Genomic DNA, 20,148 nt, shown 5'->3' on the forward strand with positions numbered 1-20,148 from the left:
GGGGGCCTCTAAACTCATGGCTTTATAAACCCAACTCAGGGATTTATTGAGAATAACTTAATTGAATTATGTTACATGTTTCTGCACTTAATCTATTGGGATATGTTATTTTTACTGAAATTTATAAAGAAAAATTTACCTGATATTCAAATGTGACTGAAAAGGTATTATAATAATAGCCTCTAAAAAGTTCATTGCAGTATAGAATCTGAAACTGTCAGCACACTCTACTTCATTAGCTTAAAGGCCGTTGGTCTCTGTTGTGCTTTGAATGGATCTTTTGCCCGTGCATCACTTTGTAACATCATGCACGGGTTATTTGTAAAATGTTGGTTCAGTGAGTTACATTGCTTTTCTAAATGTGCACCCATTTCATCATGTAACATAGAAAAAAATCATATTCAATAATACTAAATTCATTATATAGAACAGTCACTAGGTATCGGGAAGCTGTTAAACTTATAGTGATGGATACGTTTCTCAAAATTCTTTCACCAGCAAGCTCAGATTTTATCACTGACTAAAACACTGCCAGTTGTTTTCCTAGAAGGAACAAGCTCACTTTGATCATTTTCAAGGGAATGTCTATCAAATACACAGCTCTGAATGACCATAGCTCTTTGTCAGTCACCCTTTCTTTTTTTAAATGTTTATTTATTTTTGAGAGAGAGACAGGGGCAGGACAGGGAGACACAGAATCTGAAGCAGGCTCCAGGCTCCCAGCTGTGAGCACAGAGCCTGACGCGGAGCTCCAACCTAAGATCGCTGAGATCATGACCTGAGCCAAAATCTGACTGAGCCACCCAGGTGCCCCAAGTCTTCCTTTCAAGTAAAAAGGGTGTTCCATGAAAAAAGTGACAATTCAGTTTCGAATTCAGTCTATAGCACTTGTGCTGTTGTGCTTGTTTGTCCTTAAGGCAGTCATCATACTTGGTATGCTTCAGGTTCACTTCCTATTGTGTCATAGAGAATATTAAAAACACATGTACTCAGGACTGATAATAAAATAATTTTTACTGCTTCCTCAAGGACATTCTAAAGTAAATATTTTTGTCTTTTTGTTTTTTTTTTTGTTTTTTACAGTGAGTATGTGATGGCAAAGAAAACAGTGACAACTGGTAGAGTTTGGTGTCACCTCCCTGATGCATGATAACGGCACCAGAAGTTTATCCACTATTGTTTTTGTATCATTGGTACACGTGTCAATACAATGTAAAAAGCAAATAATGTCTTAGTATTATTATAAAAATACTTTTGAATTCAGGAACTGCCAGTGATACACACTGCAGTTTTTTTTTTTAACATTTATTTATTTTTGAGACAGGGAGAGACAGAGCATGAATGGGGGAGGGTCAGAGAGAGGGAGACACAGAATCCGAAACAGGCTCCACGCTCTGAGCTGTCAGCACAGAGCCCGACGCGGGGCTCGATCTCACGGACCGCGAGATCATGACCTGAGCCGAAGTCGGACGCTCAACCGACTGAGCCACCCAGGCGCCCCTACACACCACATTTTGAGTACCAATGCCATATAGAATATTAGATGGACCAATAATGAAGCCAAAAATACAAAATATATCAAGAAAAGCCATTGCCACAGGAACCCAAGTTATTCACAGCAAGGGACACTGGTTCATAAAGAATGAATGCTTTTGTTGAAGTAATTGTACCTGTATTCTAAAAACAGTTACTAAATTAGGACATAATTATTTTTTCTTGTAATATAAGTAATATATGCTAACATTTGAAAAAGCATGAAGAAAAGAAATTAGCTATCCCCTACGACTGCCACAGATTAACTATTGTTGACATGTGACATATTTTCTCAATATTATATTATAAACTTTTAACCTACCATTTAAAATTCTCTCAAAACATAATTGTTGTGGACAGTTAATGTCCTATTTTCAAGTGAGAAAATAATTTTCCAATAATTTCTATAGGGTTGGATAGGTTATCTCCAATTTTTTTTCTATCATAGGCATTGCTGCCAACATTAAATATAGATGTGCATTTGGCTATTATTAGGTATAGTTAGACATTTTTAAATTTAATTTTAATTAAAAATATATCTTTTAATATTTATTTATTTTTGAGGCAGAGAGAGACAAAGCACGAGCAGAGGAGGGGCAGAGAGAGAAGGAGACACAGAATCCGAAACACACTCCGGGCCCTGAGCTGTCACCACAGAGCCTGATGTGGGGCTCGAACCCAGAAGCTGTAAGATCATGACCTGAGCTAGTCAGACGCTTAACCGACTGAGCCACCCAGGCAGAAATTAAATTAAATTAAATTTTAATTAAATTAAATTAAAAATTAATTTTAATTAAATTAACTTAAAAATTAATTTTAATTTTAATTTTTACAGAGAGAACACAAGCAGGGGATAGGGGCTGAGAGAGGAGAGAGAAAATCTTAAGCAGGCTCCACACTCAGCACTGAGCCCAATGTGGGACTCAATCCCACGAGCCTAGGATCATGACCTGAACTGAAATCAAGAGTCCAGCACTCAACTGACTGAGCCACCCAGGCACCCCAGGTGTAGTCAGACATTTTAATTTAGTCATGTTCCAATATTTCATTGTGACTTTAATTGGCATTTTCTTAGTAAATAATGACACTCAGAAAATTTTTTGTGTGCCTCCTTACCATTCATATATCTTCACTCATATATCTTTGTTACACTTTTTCTCTTGTATTTTTACAATACATGTTTTCGGAAAAGTTTGATTCTGTTACATATACCACTTAGTATCACAGTTATTTTTCTTTATAAAACATGTTGTGACTTATTACAGAACTTATATTGCTCATGGGAAATAGAGAAAAGTATGAAGAAAACATAAAAGTGCCTCATAATCTGACCACTAAGAGATAACCACTGCCAGCCCCTTAGTTTATTTTTCCAGTCTTTGCCTTATGTGGTTTTCCATAATTGAATCAATATTGGATATTCATTTTAGCATCCCACTTCTTTGTTCGTTTCAATACTTTATCATGAGCATTGTTGTGCATTGTTACGTATTCTTCCCATATCACTCTCTCTTCTTCCTACACCACCCACAGGAAATTAAGGTTTATCTAGGGCAAATATGTGCAAAGTCATAAATAATAGAGAATTCCATTTTATAAGGTAAGGTATTGGGGAATAGGACTAAGTTGATATGGGTGCAAGGCAAGGTTGCCGAGAGCTGGAGCAGACAGGAAAGCACAGTGAAGAGGAAAGATGAGTTAGTGTGGTGATCTGTGGGAGAAAGACCAACTTAACAGCAAGACACACACACTGTCAGTCCCAGAAAGGACATGAAAATACTTTGCTGTTGCTAGAAATTGTATAAACCTCCTTTGGTGAATGATGCATACATTTTCTAATTTTGTGCTAATGACAAATATATGAGACAGGTGTTGTTATTATTACTGGCACAACTATGATCATAGCAGTTTGTAAAATGAGTAAATTTAGTCCACCTAGATTGAGCCATTTGCCTGCATTCACTACTTGTCCCAGAAGTCCTAGGCAAGGAGCTCAAACCCAGGCCCTCTGATCTCAGGCTTGTTTTGTAACTAAACAATGGGTCTCAACCCTCACTACACATGAAAATCAAATATGGAGCTTTTAAGACTTTCAATGCCCACTTCTACGCCTCCTGCTCTGAATTTCTGATTTAATTAATCTGAAATGAGACTTAACTGATGGTGGTTTCAAATATCACCCCCCGCCCCCTACTTTTAGTTCTTCTGCATTTGAGAACCACACTGTTACATCACTAAAGTGTTCTTCGGGTGATTACGGAAAGCACCAAGAGACTTTCTCCAGGACATGCTGAGATTTGAATTCTCAATTTGATTACTTTCTTGAACACATAAAGGATTTCTCAATAAAATTTATTATTAAGAAATGTACACATGGGACATTCTCACATATGTTTTCTGCATCTTTCATATGTGAGAATGTCTTTTTTATTCTACACAAGAAGGATAATTTAGGTAAATGTGGGTATTGGTGACCAATTTTCACTCAAATTTTACAGCTATTTCCCCACTCTCTCTTCTGGCATTTATAGTTGCAGAAGGCAAATCTGATGCATTTTTTTTTCATTTGGATGAATTTAGATTGCTTTTTTCTTGAAACTTTATTCTTTCTGTCATCTTTTCATTTTTTAAATAGCTTAAGTTTTATATTTGTTTTTTTCTGATAAGTTCTGAGAGAGCATCTCATAGTTAAACTCTGATTCAATGTTTGTAATTTCCTCACTGACTTCAATAAAATTTCTAATACACCGACTATATTTAATTCGAAATCTTAAAGTTTCTTTATCTGGCATATCTAGCCTCTCAGTGCATCCTTTTGACTTCTGGCTCTTGTGTCATGAACTTCATACTCTTTTGTTACTATTGTTTATGTCAAGAAGTATAAACAATACTTCTCTTATGTTCTTGGGTAGGAGTTACTCTCCCATGTTCTGAAATATATTTTCCCTTGTTTTCTTTTGTTTTAATTTCTTTGCTTCTAATGCAACAAGACTCAATCTTTGTCAACTGATGGGCATATGGATTTCCCTTCATGACATTCAGTGTCTGTTGGAGACTAGCTATAATTTGGCTAGAAGGCAGGTCAATGAAAGTTCCATCTAGCCCAATTCTTAGTTTCTAGGAAGCAGTCTCCATTGTAGTGATTCTGTCTGTTTTGGGCTGGTCTGGGATATTATCCTTTTCACTGACAATGTTCCAAACAGATTTAATAACTGTAAATTTATAACATCCAGTTAGAATGGTCGCAAGGGCTCCTTGTGTTTACCTCAACTTATACCACTTTTATTTATGGGATCAATATCTCCATAATGCAATGTGACAATGATATTTTCTATTTCCTCCCTTTCTTCAATTGTCAGATAAAGTACAAGATGCCCAGTTAAGTTTGAATTTCAGATAAACAACAAATAATTTGTAAGCTTAAGTGTGTTCCATAAGTATTAGGGATATACTTAACACTAAAAAAGTTCTCTTGAGTCCCCGTGTACTATTTGGGACATGGTTATATTAAAATATTGTTGGTAGTTTATTTGAAATTCAAATTTAATTGGCTATCCTTTGTTAGTATTTGCTAAACTGGGCAAACCTCCTTACTACTCTCAGGTTGTTTTCTGGGAGGATCAGTCTCTCATTTGTATAGGAAGAACTATAGTGAGTACATGTGAGTACTCACTACTCTCACTATGGTAGTGAGTACATGTGAGGCACAGAAGTCTCTCTGACTGCTTCATCAAGCAGTACGCCCATGCAGGAGAGGGACACCTCAGTTTATTCACTGGTATAGTTCTGGTGTTTCTGAGCCAAAGGACAAATGGTGCGGGGATTTCTCTACGTTCTTCAGGCAAGGCAGCTTGCTGTGTTGCAAAGACTTGGCATCAGTGGCTCTCAGTTGTGTTTTTCGATCCAATTCTATACATCTTCCAGTTGGATGTAAGAGCTCCCAGATTCTAAAAATTCAAGGTTTTGGATTTTGTTAGTTTTTATCTTTTTGTGTGAGAAATCAGGAGAGGCTGACTCTGAGGATATGACTCTGAGGCTGACTCTGATGTCTGAGCCAGACATTACTGGAAATCAGACTCCTGGCGCTATTTTGTGTGTGTGTGTGTGTGTGTGTGTGTGTGTGTGTTTGCATGCTTGAGCTACAACTTCAGAAGCATTCTTAGAGGCCCAAAATGAAGGAGGCAATTATTTTTGGCTTCATGAATCCTGCCAAAATGGAATCAACTGTGATATCTAAATCTATCTCCTCAACAGCAAGGCAGGCTTTTCTGGAAAAGGCTATGGTGTTGCTGGATACACGATTATGTTGCCTAAAGTACATATTCCAGGGGGTTATGTGGTCCAGTTTTTGAGCTTTTACCCCTTTTGAGTGTCCACAGATAAGTGTTGTAGTCATTGAGGGCTGTCTGGCCCAGTATTGTTTTTGTCCTAACAAGGAAGAGCCTGTCAAAGGTATACTCATCCTTTGCCTGTTTTATAGCTACCCGACATAACACAGGCATTTATTTTTACAAGAATTTCTTCTTCCTGCTACTCTTGGGAAATAGTCAATCATGCCATCCCTGACAGAACTTAAAATCACACTTATATGAAGGACCATCTGCTACTGGCTGTTTGGCAATCCTCAGAGAACATGAAAACAGGCTAAGTATAAGAAAACATCTTCAGAATTGGTCTTGACACTCTTAGCTCAACCGGTTCCCAGCTACCAGCTCTTCTTAAATAAGTCATGCATTTAGCTTAGTTCAAAGCCTGACAAAGGTTATAGATCTTGCTTTTGTGTAAATGTGCAATGTCTCCTGCTGTGTTTCATCTTCTCAAACACAGGCTAACCCACCTGCTTTGCCTATTTGATTTCCTCCAGCTGGCTTCCCATTTGTCTTGATTTACTCTCAAGGTTTTGGTTGTATTGACTTATAGAGGAGGTCTCCTCATTTATTTCCTGAAGATTTTCTTTCTACAGCTGTGCTATTTGGTCAGCAGAACACAAATTTGGTAATAACTGTATTTATTTGTAAAACAAGATGATGGATTTCTTTTGTAAGCAATAACATGCGCCTTAAGAGGTAGATACTGATGAGGAACTCATGTGGAAAGAATCATTTCTTCCGCTGCCATTTGTCAGAGGTGTTGAGGTAAGCTGGTGTGATGCCACATAACCAACAACCCTGGAAAGCCCTTTTTTGAACTTCTTGCAGTGAGGACAGGCTGTTCTGAGAAAGCAAACCTCTCGAGGAGAACTGTTAAACAAAATGGTGCTCACTTGAGATCCAGAAATGGAAAGATTAAAGACTGTTCTGACTTGGATCCTATTGGGGCTGAGTATTTCTGGTCCTGGGCCCACTTGGTTTTGTTCTGTCCCCATTCTTGAGGGACTGATTTTCAGCAGAAATATGCACCACTGAGCAAGACAGGGAAGCTGGAAAAATCCTAAGACATGAGTGACTTACGCCCATGAACTTCACTTTTTTTGATCTGTAAAATGAAGCGAATAATTCTTCATTAGCTCAGGTAAGGGCTAAGCTGCTGAAAGAAAGAGATCTCAAAATATAATGCTTTAAAAAAGACAATGTCTTAGGTTAGAAGTCTGTTTCTTGCTTCTTATGTAAATGTGTTAAGGTAAGCATTGGAAGTTGGGTGGGCAGTCTTGCTCCTCTAAGTAATTGAGGGGCATGGACACTTTCCATTTTGCCAATGGGTCATTCTGTAGGATGTATTTCACATTCACGAGGAAAAAGCTGGGTCTTAGTAAATCCAGGAAGCCTGCATGGAGGCTGAAAAGAGGAAATACTGCATGAGCAACTTGCTTTAAGAAAGTACTGCATGCAGAGGTTTGGCTCTTCCCCTCACAGTCCATTGGTCATGTGACTAAAATTCTCACCAATGGAATGTGAAGGTAAGAGCATGGAATGCTGAGAAATGTAATCTCAATCATGGAGGCTATGTGCCCAGGAAAAAGGGGAGAATGGGCTTTTGAGGGCAAATAGCTACTAACCAGAAATACCAATCTCAAAAGCTAGATGTAAAGGTTAAATAAGCTATTTTTAGAAGTGGTGGGCACATGATAATAGAGAGTATTACCAAGAGCCTAATGCTCAATTAATAAAAACTGTGATAATAATTAGGAAAAAAAGGAGGGGGGATTAGAAATAATGCACAGTTCTAAATATAGACATAAGAGGAATGGAGAGAACAGAGCCAAGTCTGGGAATACCTGAAATTTAAATACCTCTCATTCCTGAATGGTTTAATTAACTGAGTGTCATAGTGGAGTTTGGGTATAGAATAATTCTCTTCAGAGATTTCTCTAAAACTATGACAGGATGAGGAGCCATTCCTTTTTTGTTATAGAGACATGTCTTATACTTTTTGTCTCTAACTCAGTTCTTTAGAAATTATAGGTGATAGATAACTGCTACTTTATTATTTGCTGTTCAACCAAATTCAGCATTGAAAGTCCTAAGGTAATAAGCTTAAGAGCAGATTAGACTCTGACTGGGGCCTTGTCAGTTGAGCAGTTCATGTATGAATTCCTGAGTAAGGCATTCTCCAGATTACTGTGATTTCTCTCTCTGTAACTTTGGAACTATCCAAGGGTTTAGACAGTATATACTCAATAATACATGTGAAATGTTTGAATCATACAAAGTCCGTTTAAAAACTTAAGAATTACTGTGACTGAAAATCAGAAAAAAAATGAACATTTGGGTAGTTGTTTAACAAAAACAAAGTTTTGTGGGAAATAAAATCCCTCTAGACTTCTATTTGCATAACTGTGCTTAATAAAAAAAATAAGTTCCATTTGTTATAATTTACGAAATTTTAATTCTTACTTTAACAAAACACATGTACATATTTATATGACTGTAAGGATACATGTTGCAAGTTAAACAGGTTGCTTTTGGTGGATGAGGATATGGAGGGTTGTTATATTCTTCTTTTTATTTTTCTAGTATTTTCTGTCCTTAAGAATGAGATAATTAATGGGAGGAATTGGAGGGTGGAAAGAATAAGACTTGATATAATCATACCTTTTAATAGATCTTGTGACTACATATGTTCCAAAAGGCTTTTCATATTGTCTGGAATAAAAACAAACTAGTATCCCCATTAAGTGACTAGGGGAAGCGGGTACAATGTTGGTTGTTTTTTCAAGCGTAAAACTAAAGTGTAAAGGTATTTTGCATGTTCCCCAAGACAGTGGTGGGAACAGGACTGGAACCTGTAACACGTCCATTCAAGGCCCCCAAACTCATGAAATGTATTGTTCACAGAAACATTATGAGTGCAAAAGACTGACATTTCCTCTGCCATTGTTTCTTTCTTTAATGCTCCCTGGTGCCCCATACTCTTCCAGGAAACAGCTCCCCACTCCTTCCGCTTAATGAACATCAAAAGGTTTAAAAGCCATTTGTGCATCCATATGTATTCATTGTGGAGACTGAAACCAAATCCAGTTTAAGTTCTCAAGTAGGAACTCCAAGGAGAATGGTAAGACTACTCCGGGATATAAAGGAGAAGCCTCTTGTATTCATTTTCCACATCCAGCAAAATCTAATGTAACCAATGTCCAATAAAAGATTTGTCTTTTAAACTTCACTCTAAATTTCCAGAATGGAGTTCATTGTCTTTATGGTTTCTTCAGACACCCTCATACTACAGATTGAAATCTCTGGCAATGAATTTTTAATATAAATAACTGAGTGGGGGTTGGGTGGGGAGTAGAAATTTCCAGCTCTAAATGAAAAGTACTTATTTAAGAAATCTTACTTCAGAAGAGTGTTGCTATTCTGGCCTAGAGTTCTAGACTCATTCCTTACCCTAGCATTTGCTCTCGACCAAACATTATTTTCTCATTTTCCACAAATGGGTAACAAAAGTAATTTTCTTAATACAAAATTATAAGAGGGGTAATATTGGTTCACAAGAAGAGGATGTGTTATATTCTTGTCCTATATACATAACTATGATTTAACTTACCTATTATGGAGGGAAGGGGAAGTGGAGTATAGGAGATACTAATAAATCTACAGCCTGTCTTGTCTTTTTAAGAAGTTTGTTTTATTTTTCTTTAAAACTTCAGGTGAAACATGTTTAATTTCTCATTTCTGTTACTTGTCTATAACTCAGCAACTGGGTAAGACAGGGGAGGAATATATGACTGAAATGTCCTATATTAATATATTTATAGAGGTTCTTTTGTCCCAAGAAAGTTTAATCTTAATATCAAATCTGGCTTAAGAAATCTCAGTACTTAATAATCAAATCTGGCTTAAGAAAACTCGTACATGGTTTTTCAAAGTGTACTTTATGAAACACTGTTCTGAAGCACTGTTAACAGGTGTTCTACAAAAACTAGCTGATCTCAATTTTTCAGATGTACAAAAAACCCACCTGTGAACATTCTCCAACAAACGAAACATAAATCTTAGAAAAGACATATGGAAATAAAAACTAAGGTTGAGCAAGGAACCAGTAAAACTAATACCTGTCTAAATAATTGTTGGAAGTAAGGCTATGCAGCTAAATGCCTAGGTTAAAGAATTATGTTAACAAAAGGTGGGGAGGGTGTGTATGGGGGCACCTGGCTGGCTCAGTTAGAAGAGCATGAAACTCTTGATCTTGTTCATGAGTTAAAGCACCATGTTGGGTGTAGAGAATACTTAAATAAATAAAACCTTTCTTTAATAAAAGTGTACCTGGGATTCATTTCAGAATAGGGAATAATTAGCCCCTCCCTACCCTCCTGGTATATTTAGATTTAAGTATGAAAATAATTTCATGGTGCATCTTCTGTGGAAGAAAAATGAGACCAGGAATCTGAGAACCAGGCCCATAGTAGGAAAAGAGAGGTTACTGCTAGGTCACCAAGGAGTCATCTATGAATTATGATTATGCAAAACTCTGCAGATTGAGTTTGGATAATTTCAACCCATTGAATGTATTCTATAATGTGAATAATTAATTGTTTATATTCTTGAAAAGGATTACTACTTTTAGAGTGGAGAAAATAATTTCTTTCCTGGGGAAGTATACTGCTGTGAATTTTCTAGACCATGCTTCTCTTAAAGGCAATAGTCCCAGGGAACAAGAACAGTACATGTCATGATCTTGGCAGCCTACAAAAAAGTTTAGTTGATGCTTATCACCCTTCTCCATTACCCAAAACACACAAACAGCTCTGTAGAAAATATTCAGAATTGTTGTCTTTGGATGGTGACTGTGTCTTATTTTTTTATACTGTTATGTAGTTAGCCAATTTAGGTTCATGCTTATTTATTTTTTTACTTTTGGAAAGGTGAAAATAATGCCTTACTTTTCATATTAATAAGGATCATAAAATACTTACACATATATTTTTGAAAAATATAATTTGCTACCAATATATAAGGGAAAGAGACTAAAGAAAATTACACACTAGAAATGTGTGAATTGAAACATCTGAGATATAGACTGAAGAAATTCAGCCAGGTTTTTAGTTGCAACTTTGGTAAGACTGGCTTAGGTATGGATCAGACATCTTAAGATATCTTAATAAATGTGATTAAAAAATTTATTTAGTTTTATATTTAATATTAGCTGGAGTTTCATACTTGATGGCCTCTTTCTACAGCCATGCTATTTAGCTAGAACTTCTTCACTCGAGAATCTGTGTGATCAAAATCTACTATCTCTAAATATTTAAGGTTTTCTGTAAGTTCAAATGTCCATGTTTTTTCTTTCAAAATATGTCCAAGGCATTATGAGGGCCCTTAAATCTTTTTGGTGTGTCATGAAAAAAGAAAGAAAGAAAGAAAGAAAGAAAGAAAGAAAGAAAGAAAGAAAGAAAGAAAGAAAAGAAGGAAAAGAAAGAAGGAAAGAAAAACTTATTTCAAAGGTTATGGTAAAAACTCGTAATGTTGAGTAGCCTCCTATGACCTATAATATATGCTTGAGAAAAGATAAGAAACCAGATAGTCACTTTCTCCCTGGCAAACACCTTTAACACAGAGGTGGATTTACAAGTTTAACAGAAATAAATGAAAAACAAATAATTGTAAAGAATATAGTGTACAATAAACTCTTAAAACCTCAAATCTTTAAAATTTCTCACCCTTCTTGCATGATGCCTAAAGGGATAAGAATGTACTCTATTTGGGGAGTTTGGGAGACCATGCCTCCAACCCTCAGATGTTGATGGGATATTCCTTTTCCATAGCTGTAGGAACCCTAATTCTGGCATGACCTCAGTTGTGTATACTTCTCTTCATTTCTTTGAAATTATGACTCCACACAGTCCCCTATAAACTTCACTGAAAGGAAAAGAAACATCTTTATATGTGGCCAATTGTTTATCCATCCACCCTGTGTCACCTTTCTTCTCATCATCTTCCATCAGTATCATCATACATCGAACATCTAAGAAAACACCAAGCACTGGGCTTGGTGCTCACATTATATACTCTCTCTAAGATTCTCTTATTTGGCCCTCCTACCCCAAAAGAACTGCCTTTGGTTTCTATGTCTTCAGAAAACATTCTCTTTCTCATCCAACTGAAAATACCATCTTGGGTAAGATGCAGGTGCCAGCAAGCATGGCATAGTAGGAGGAGCATGAGCTCTGAATCAAGGAGACTTATACTTAGGTATAAACCTTGGCTCCTCTATTTACTAGTCATGTGAGTTTTGGTCAGTTGCTCTCTCTGCACCTCAAGGTTCTCACCTACTATGTCTGTTGGTGTGTCTGCTTCACAGAGCAGTGAGAGGAATTCAATGAAATATAATATAAATTGTCTTGCGTAGTGCGTAGAACATGGGAAACAATAAATAGTAGCAATTCTGATGCTAAGAGATAGTTTCCACTTGGGTTGATACTGACATGTTTCAGAATGGTTAAGTGGCTTTTTCACGCCCTCTTATGGGCACAAACATGATGTAGAGAGCATACTCAACAAATATGTATTGTAATTGTGAATAAACAAATGATATACAGTCTAGACTAGTGAGTGCTTCTCTTCATTGTTACAAGTGTTATTTTAACAAATCCTCCTTTTTCCTCTTCTTTTTGTATATAAATTAGTTTCATATCATCCTCATCCTTTTGTTTGATCTTCTCTGCATTTTCTTAAATTGAAAAATACCAATAAATTTAGATTAGCCATAACTGAATCATGGTTTTCCTTCTTTTTGCCATTTCCTTCCTTTTCATCTTCATGTAATTTAAACTTTCCACATCCTAGAGTGAGAAATACGAGTTCCCAGTTTTTCCACAGCCTCAATAAGAGTGCTGGAAAATGTTTTAATGGACTGCTTGAACCAATGAATTTTAATGGTTTCCCCACATCCTCCTGAAGATTTTCATATTTAGCTCTTCTCTTTGTCTGGTGTCTTTAACATCTCAGCCCCTGCCCTGAGTTGTAAGGAAGTGAGCCTGTGCTAGCAGTACTGGAAAAGCTATTCCTTAGTTTAAATGGCAGCAATGATATTTTGCATCTAAAATTAATTTTGCATTATTATTTTCACACAGTTCTTTCTCATTTTCCTTTGTTTCTTGTTTGCTTGTTTTGAAATGAAAACTCCTAAAATATTTCTCTCTTTCCTCCTCTTAGTGATACCAAGATGTGACAAGGGCTCTAGAACAAATCTTTAATTTGTCCGGGGACCCAATAGGTACCCAGTTTTAAAAATGTTTTTCCCATATTTAAATCTTCCTCAAAATCATACTCAAACTTTTCTAGAAAAGTTGTGTTCTGGGCACGTTATGTTTTTACCAAAGTGTCTAAGCTTTGTTTTTATCATATCAGGCATATGACTTGTGAGTTTTCCTTTATCTGTGAGAGAAAGTTGACCTTTTGTGCTAATTCCACTTCCTGGTGAGTCAGCCTTCTTTCTCTTGGGCTTGTCTCTTTGCTCAGTGCCAATAACTTCTCACATTCCATGGATTCAGCACCTACCTCTCCTTATCCAAGCTCTTCTTTAAACCGTTTATACCAGCCCTATCCTTGACATAGTGGCTTTTTCATGTGGCCAGTTACTGAATTTTTCAAAGCCTGTTTCCACTTAAGAAAAATGAAAATGAAAATAAAAATAACACATCATTGGTCACCTACTCAACGATATCAAGTGGAAAAAAATCCATACAAATGAGGGTTACTAGTAATGACAATCTTTTCCAGGAAGGAGGCACTGGTAAAACAATGAGAATTCATTTTATCACAAAAATTTGACATCCAGGCAGCTACAAATAGGAAAATATATTTAATCTCATTTTTGTTCTCTCTACTAATTTGGACTGAAATTATCCAGGTTCTATTTTTCTTTATGCATTTCCAGTTCAAAATAGTAGAATGGAAAGAAGTAAAAAATAAATTTTCTCAAGGCTTTTCAATGCTTCCTTATGGATTAAGAGTAGAAAGGAGAAAGCAGTACCAGGTACTGATTAATTTATCCAGCAAATACTTAATGAGTGCCATCTTGCTGCTATGTCACTGCTTCTATATAGAAAGGAAGTATTCCTCTGAGACATTCCCTCACTTGGTAGAGGTCATCTGTTCAAGGAGCAGAGCACATGTGTTTCCCCAGCTACAGAAAAAGGATATGCCAAGGATCCTACATCTCTATTCAATGATTCCAAGAGCTGAGCTAAGCCCTTTTATAAATAGCAAAAGGAAATAATTAGACTATGATTCCAGTAGAAGAATGCATTGATTTCACATTCTCCTTTACTATGGTGTATTTTTAATAAGGTCTGCCTTTGAATTAGATTTCAGCATCAAGGCTGATCATTTTTCATGCTTTTTGTTTCTCGTAGCCTGGAATTACCTAGTGTGTGGGTGTTTTCTTTTCATAACTACAAAGTCCTTGAATAAAATATCTAGTATATAAGGCTTTTAGAGTAACATGTGTGTCTCTTAACTTTTTTTTTTTTTTTTTGATAGGAAGATACTTAGTAGTAAGGAGTTTTCATGAGGTCTAATTAGAAGGTCTCTTTGCAATCCTAATGCAAGAATGGCAGCATATAAGTCATTATATGAGATCATTATTTTCAACTAGAATCCTCCATCCCTGCATAATGAGTTTTCTCCCAAGTGAGCACCATTTTGTTTTTAAAGTGAGTGTATTTTCTAGTACTTAATGCTTTACCTAACATGGTGGCAATTCATTTGACCTGTGAATCATAACATTTATCCCTTACATGTATTTTTACCTCTTCTAAATCTTGGCTTTATGGTATAATTAAATTAATGGAATATACTTGCAAATTTTTACAGTTGCAAATTATAATATGATCTTGAAAATATAAATAATTAACACTTAGGGAAGATGGGATGGTTTCATAGGAAAAGTACTGGATAGAAATAGGAGACCGGGATTCTACTTCCAATTTTGCTACTTACTAGCTGTGTGAACTTGGGAAAATAATTTAATTTCATTTAAATTCAGTTCTTTTCATAAAGCAATAGGCTAGATCCTTTCAGTACTAAAATTCTAAAATAATTTTCCTTTTCCAAATGAAACTAACCAACTATCTAAATACATTGAGTGATTAAACTTTCATAAGAGAGCTAAAGAAACACTTTGAATTTTTAAATAATATTTCCATTTGAGGTAGGAAAGTGTATAAAAACCAGTAATTTCACTACTCAGATAATCACTTATTAGAAAATATGTGTATAGTGTTTAAAAAGAAATCCAGACATTGGAAGAAAGGAATAAAATGAAAAGTTGTCATCTCCATCACCAGTGGTCACCATTCCATTTCCTAGGAGATAAATACTGTCAATATTTTGCCCTCTTTTAGAAATCATGGCACACTAGGAAATATATGTGTTGCTTAAGTATTTCTTAATATACGCATATCCTATTTTAAAAAGATAAATCATTGTGGTTTTTTGAAATATTTGTTTTATTTTATTTTTTAAGTTTTAGAGAGAGAGAGAGAGAACAGGGGAGAAAGGCAGAGGGAGGGAGGGAGAAAGAGACACAGACAGAAAGACAGGGAGAGAGCAGGCTCCATACTCAGTGCACAAAGTCCAACACAAGGCTCGATCTCCTGACCCTGGGAACATGACCTGAACTGAAATCAAGAGTCAGCCACTCAACCAACTGAGCCACTCAAGTGCCCTGAGAAATCACTGGTTTAGGGTACATTTCATAACATTAGGGAGTGATTAAAGCACATTGAAATTTCTTTAAAATGCATTAGTAGGATTGTAAATAGTGTTTTCCTGTCCTGTGTACAGAATAAGGACAAAGACACGTTTGGAAACAGGCCCATGCGTATTCTCTGATAAATTCCCCTCTTAAATAGGTATAGTTAACCTGTGGGACTGGGATTTGTTTAAGCAGGTTTGAATATTATACTCAGTTTATCAGCCCAAATAAAATAAGTTGGGATGTGATTATTTTTCTCCAGCAAGTAATTATTTTCCTCAAGGTTTAAATGTAACATATAAAGAACAACCCAAATAGCCAGAGCTGGAACAAGTTTAGTGGGGTCCCAACACAACACCCCCAATTTAATAGTTCAGACAGTTCTCTTGGAAAGATCTCAAGTGTTCTCTGAAAAGGCAGCAGTTTCCAAAGCTCCACAGGAAGACCTTAATGGTAACAATAGAACCATCTGTTCTGGAAAACAGACTCTGAAATGAATTATACTTGGGATAAGAAGATCAAGCCCTCTTCTATATTTGTGAGTAACCCAAGAGGTACATCACAGCTGTTGGGGGCACATTTATAGGGATCCTAGAGGTTACATTTGTACTTTGTGATGGCAAGATAAGCTCAATATCCTACCTAAAGGAAGTGAGATTTGCCTATATTTAGCAACTGCAGGACTCATATTCTCGAAGCAAAAAGTAAATGAAACCTTCCTTAATGTCAGGGAGCAACAAGAGTATACTAGTGAAGACATTACCATGAGTCATTTCCTTAGTCAAACCAGTATCAGTACTCAAGTATAATGACTGCATAGGAAAAATCATCTTCAAACACGTAGAAAACTTCTGCTAGTGCTTATTAGAGACCGCTGATAAAAAGAAATCTTATACAAAAGGGCCAGCCCACCCCTATATTCATAAATATATGGCAGCATGTCTTAAAAGCATAAATTCTAGGGTTAGGTTTCTTGTGTTTAAACCCCAGGTCTGAACCTCAATTACTGTGCTATTTTGGCCAAGTCTTGAGCCCCTCTGTCCTCAAATTCTTCATCTGAAAAATGGGGGTGATGATAGTACCTGGCTCATTGGATTGGCATGAAGATTAAATATGTTCATACATTTAAAATACTTGACTGACACACAGCAAGGGCTATGTAATACTAGTTATTCTTATTTTTATTCAGTTGGTGTATTCCAAGATCATAGTAAAGGTTCAAGTAAAAACAGAGAAAACTTTAAGTTGAAAAATAATTCATCCAAAACAATGCCACTGTTAATACATAAAAATGAAAAATTTTAAGGAGAGTTAAAAAAAGACTGGTATTCTGCATTTAGATTTTGAATGTATGTGCAAGAAACATTTGAATATATTGCACAAATGCTTATGTTTGTGAGCTTAAACATCCTCCAGTTGTGAATCCAGTTTTGCATACAAATTATGTGCATACAAATAGAAGGGACATTGTTGAATTCATTTTAAAAATAAATTTTACAGATTTTCCTAAGAATCCCTTAATGAGAAGGCAGCAAGAAGATAATGAGGAAGGACCAAACAGATGTTGGTTTTCCCTGAAATTTGCCAGACTTTTACAGCATCATTATGATAGATTTCCATTTGGGTCTCTACAAGTTTAAAAATAAGTGGGACATTTGGATCTAGAAGAGAGCAGAGATGATTAAAGGGTTGGAAACCCAAGGGGAAAGGATCACGGAAACGATGTTGCTTGGCCAAAAAGAAGAGAAGGCTGTGGGTGACTTAACTGCAGTCTTATTGTATATAATATGCCTTATAAAGGTTGGGGAGCAGATGTTGTTCCCCAGTGAAAATGGTACAAGATGGAATGGGAGCACTTTGGCTCTAACTTGATAAAAATCTTTTTAAAGAGTTAAAAAATTTTTCTTCGAAAGAGTTGTTAGACAGATAAATCTTTGTTCATTCAACCACTATTTATCCCATTCTTCCTCTTAGACCCTGTATTAAATGCTGAGGCTTAACTGACAGATAATTCACAAGCAGACAAGTCTATTTCTATAGACATACTGAAGTGGGAATTTCCCTTCATGCCAGAATTGTCCTTGCAGTATACTTGGTGACTTATGTGCACTAGAGAATGAGAAAGATGGACATCCAGGGGGGAAAGGTAGCAGTGCAATGTTCTGCATTCCCTTTCCTGCTGCATGAGAAGGCATGGGTATCCTGAGAACACCAGAGGTAGAATGCATCTAGGTGGGAGTGCTTTTGTTGAAATCCCACCCCAAAGTGGGTAGGAGGAACCAGCAGCAAGATCCTGTGGGATGTATCACAGGAGCTGAGAGGGCTTTGGGCCAAAAAGGAAGCAGAATGGAGAACCTAGCTCATAAAATTATTCGCTGGGCAGGCTTCCCTTTGTAGATCCACCTATGTACCCAAGAACTCATCCAGGAGGACTTTCTCTCTCAGGGGCCCCATGAGAGAGCCACCATCCAAATGCCTGCCTCCCAGAAGCACAAATAACCAGTCTTGGATTAGCCAGGGAAACAATAGCAACCAAAAGACAAAAAAATGACACAAAGGCCAGTGCAGTGATATTATGAATAGAATGTTTAAGTGTTCCTATAAGATAAAGCAGTTATCTATAATGTGTCAGGAAGCTATAAATATGCATTTTTATGTTTCTCCTTGCTAATAAATATTATTAGGGCTGTATAAATTTTGAATTATTTCTTCCTCCATCTGAATCAGCCAGAAAAAAAAGTTAAATTATAATTCACAGAGCTTTGGCCTTAAGTGTATTTGTTGTGTTCTAATGATTTGAAACTTGATAATCGAGCCACTTTGTTTACTACTACTCAGCATATAAAGTAACAAAATATTCTGTTTTCTTTGACAGCAGTTTTCACGTTCCGACAAACATGCACATTCACTGGTCATTGAGGTGGATGCTGTGATGTGTCATCCAGTTTCCCCCACTAGAGGCAGAGGCTTGCATTTTCCAAGCTACTTGCAGTTTGGCTCAGAGCCAGTCCTCTTTGGGAATTTCCCTGGGTTGGAGGGAGCCACTAAAGTTATGCCCCCTCACAGGTGCATGAGCATCTAGCAACTGGTTGATACAGGGTGGAAGAACAGCCCCCTTTGGCCTCAATTCAAGATACCTCTGAAGGGCCATCAGCTCCAGAGCCCCCCATGATAGGGAGGTCTTTGCTAAGTCTCTGCACTGCAGTTCAGCCTCTCTGGCTCCCTGCACACCCCATGGTCTTGTTCCCAGAATACACCCCATGCAAACCTCTGTCTCTGAGTCTGCTTTCAGGGAATTTGACCTAAGACGAATCAATAGGAAATAGCAACAAATTAGAGATCAATGAAAGATACATACTGTTGGTTATCAAAAATCAGTATGATACAAGTTTATAAAATGCAAGGTCATCTCCATCCTCACCTCAATTCTGTTATTGTTAGAAATTACTTGGTCTAAATTAGGATGGTAGCAAAGAAACAAATTTCTTTGCCAGCAAACAAATCTGCTACTGCTTTCCACCACTAGCTCTCAACCAGGGGGAAATGCAGTCAAGTTACCATTAGACTAACTGGCATCAGAAACTAACAAATACATGAAACACCACCATATCTCCTTCTTCTCTTCCACTATTTCCCCTCCTGTGTTCTGAAGCAATTAATAATTCATCAGAGCCAGAAGAAGTAGAAAGGCATAACATTACACACTAAGTCATGAAAGTTACCTGAAAAAAATTATTCCTTTTATTATGTAATAAGATGCAGAAATTCTTTTAAGAAGCCTATTTCATTTAATTTGAAAAACTTATTTTTAGAATAAGTTGTCTGTTTTATTATACAGCCAACAGATATCTGTGAAAAATGTGATTCTGATCAACTGTTCTGGCTTAGATAACTGTGAAGTTTTCTGAAATGGCATCCAGGCATTATGTAAGTATCACTGGTGAAGGAACATTCTAATGTGTAATTTGGAGCTGGCTAGAAATATTTTTTGAAAACTTAATTGAGGGAGTTTTCAGGTTGTATCCCCCCCAGCCCCCCAAAAAGCAGACCCTGAGACAGTGATTTGAGTCCACAGTTTATCTGAGAAATGAACCTAAGAAGCTCTTGTAGGAGAAGGTGGAAGGAAGCCAGTAGAGGATATGTTAATACGTTACCACTTTAGACAACCAGAGCTCAATCCTTTTGGGTAAACACATCTCAGAGTTGTCCCACCGGAGGCACGAGGAAGCTGGAGTATTTATCCAACTCCTATCACTGGTCAAGTCCTGCTTGTAGGGATATTCACTACCCAGATCTTCCAGACGTCCCCACACATATATGAGCTGAGCTTGGCCTCTTCCCGACAGAGAAAGCTCATAGCAGAGAGTTGCAGAAGTCTGCATTAAGAAGCTAACTATTTGGGCACTGAGGAATTAAAGGTGGGGCACTAACAGCATCTGCTAAAGAAGTTATGCAATACCATGTCCTAAAGCTTTTGGATAT

Source organism: Panthera leo, chromosome A2, assembly GCF_018350215.1.
Source record: "Panthera leo isolate Ple1 chromosome A2, P.leo_Ple1_pat1.1, whole genome shotgun sequence".
NCBI lineage: Eukaryota > Metazoa > Chordata > Mammalia > Carnivora > Felidae > Panthera > Panthera leo.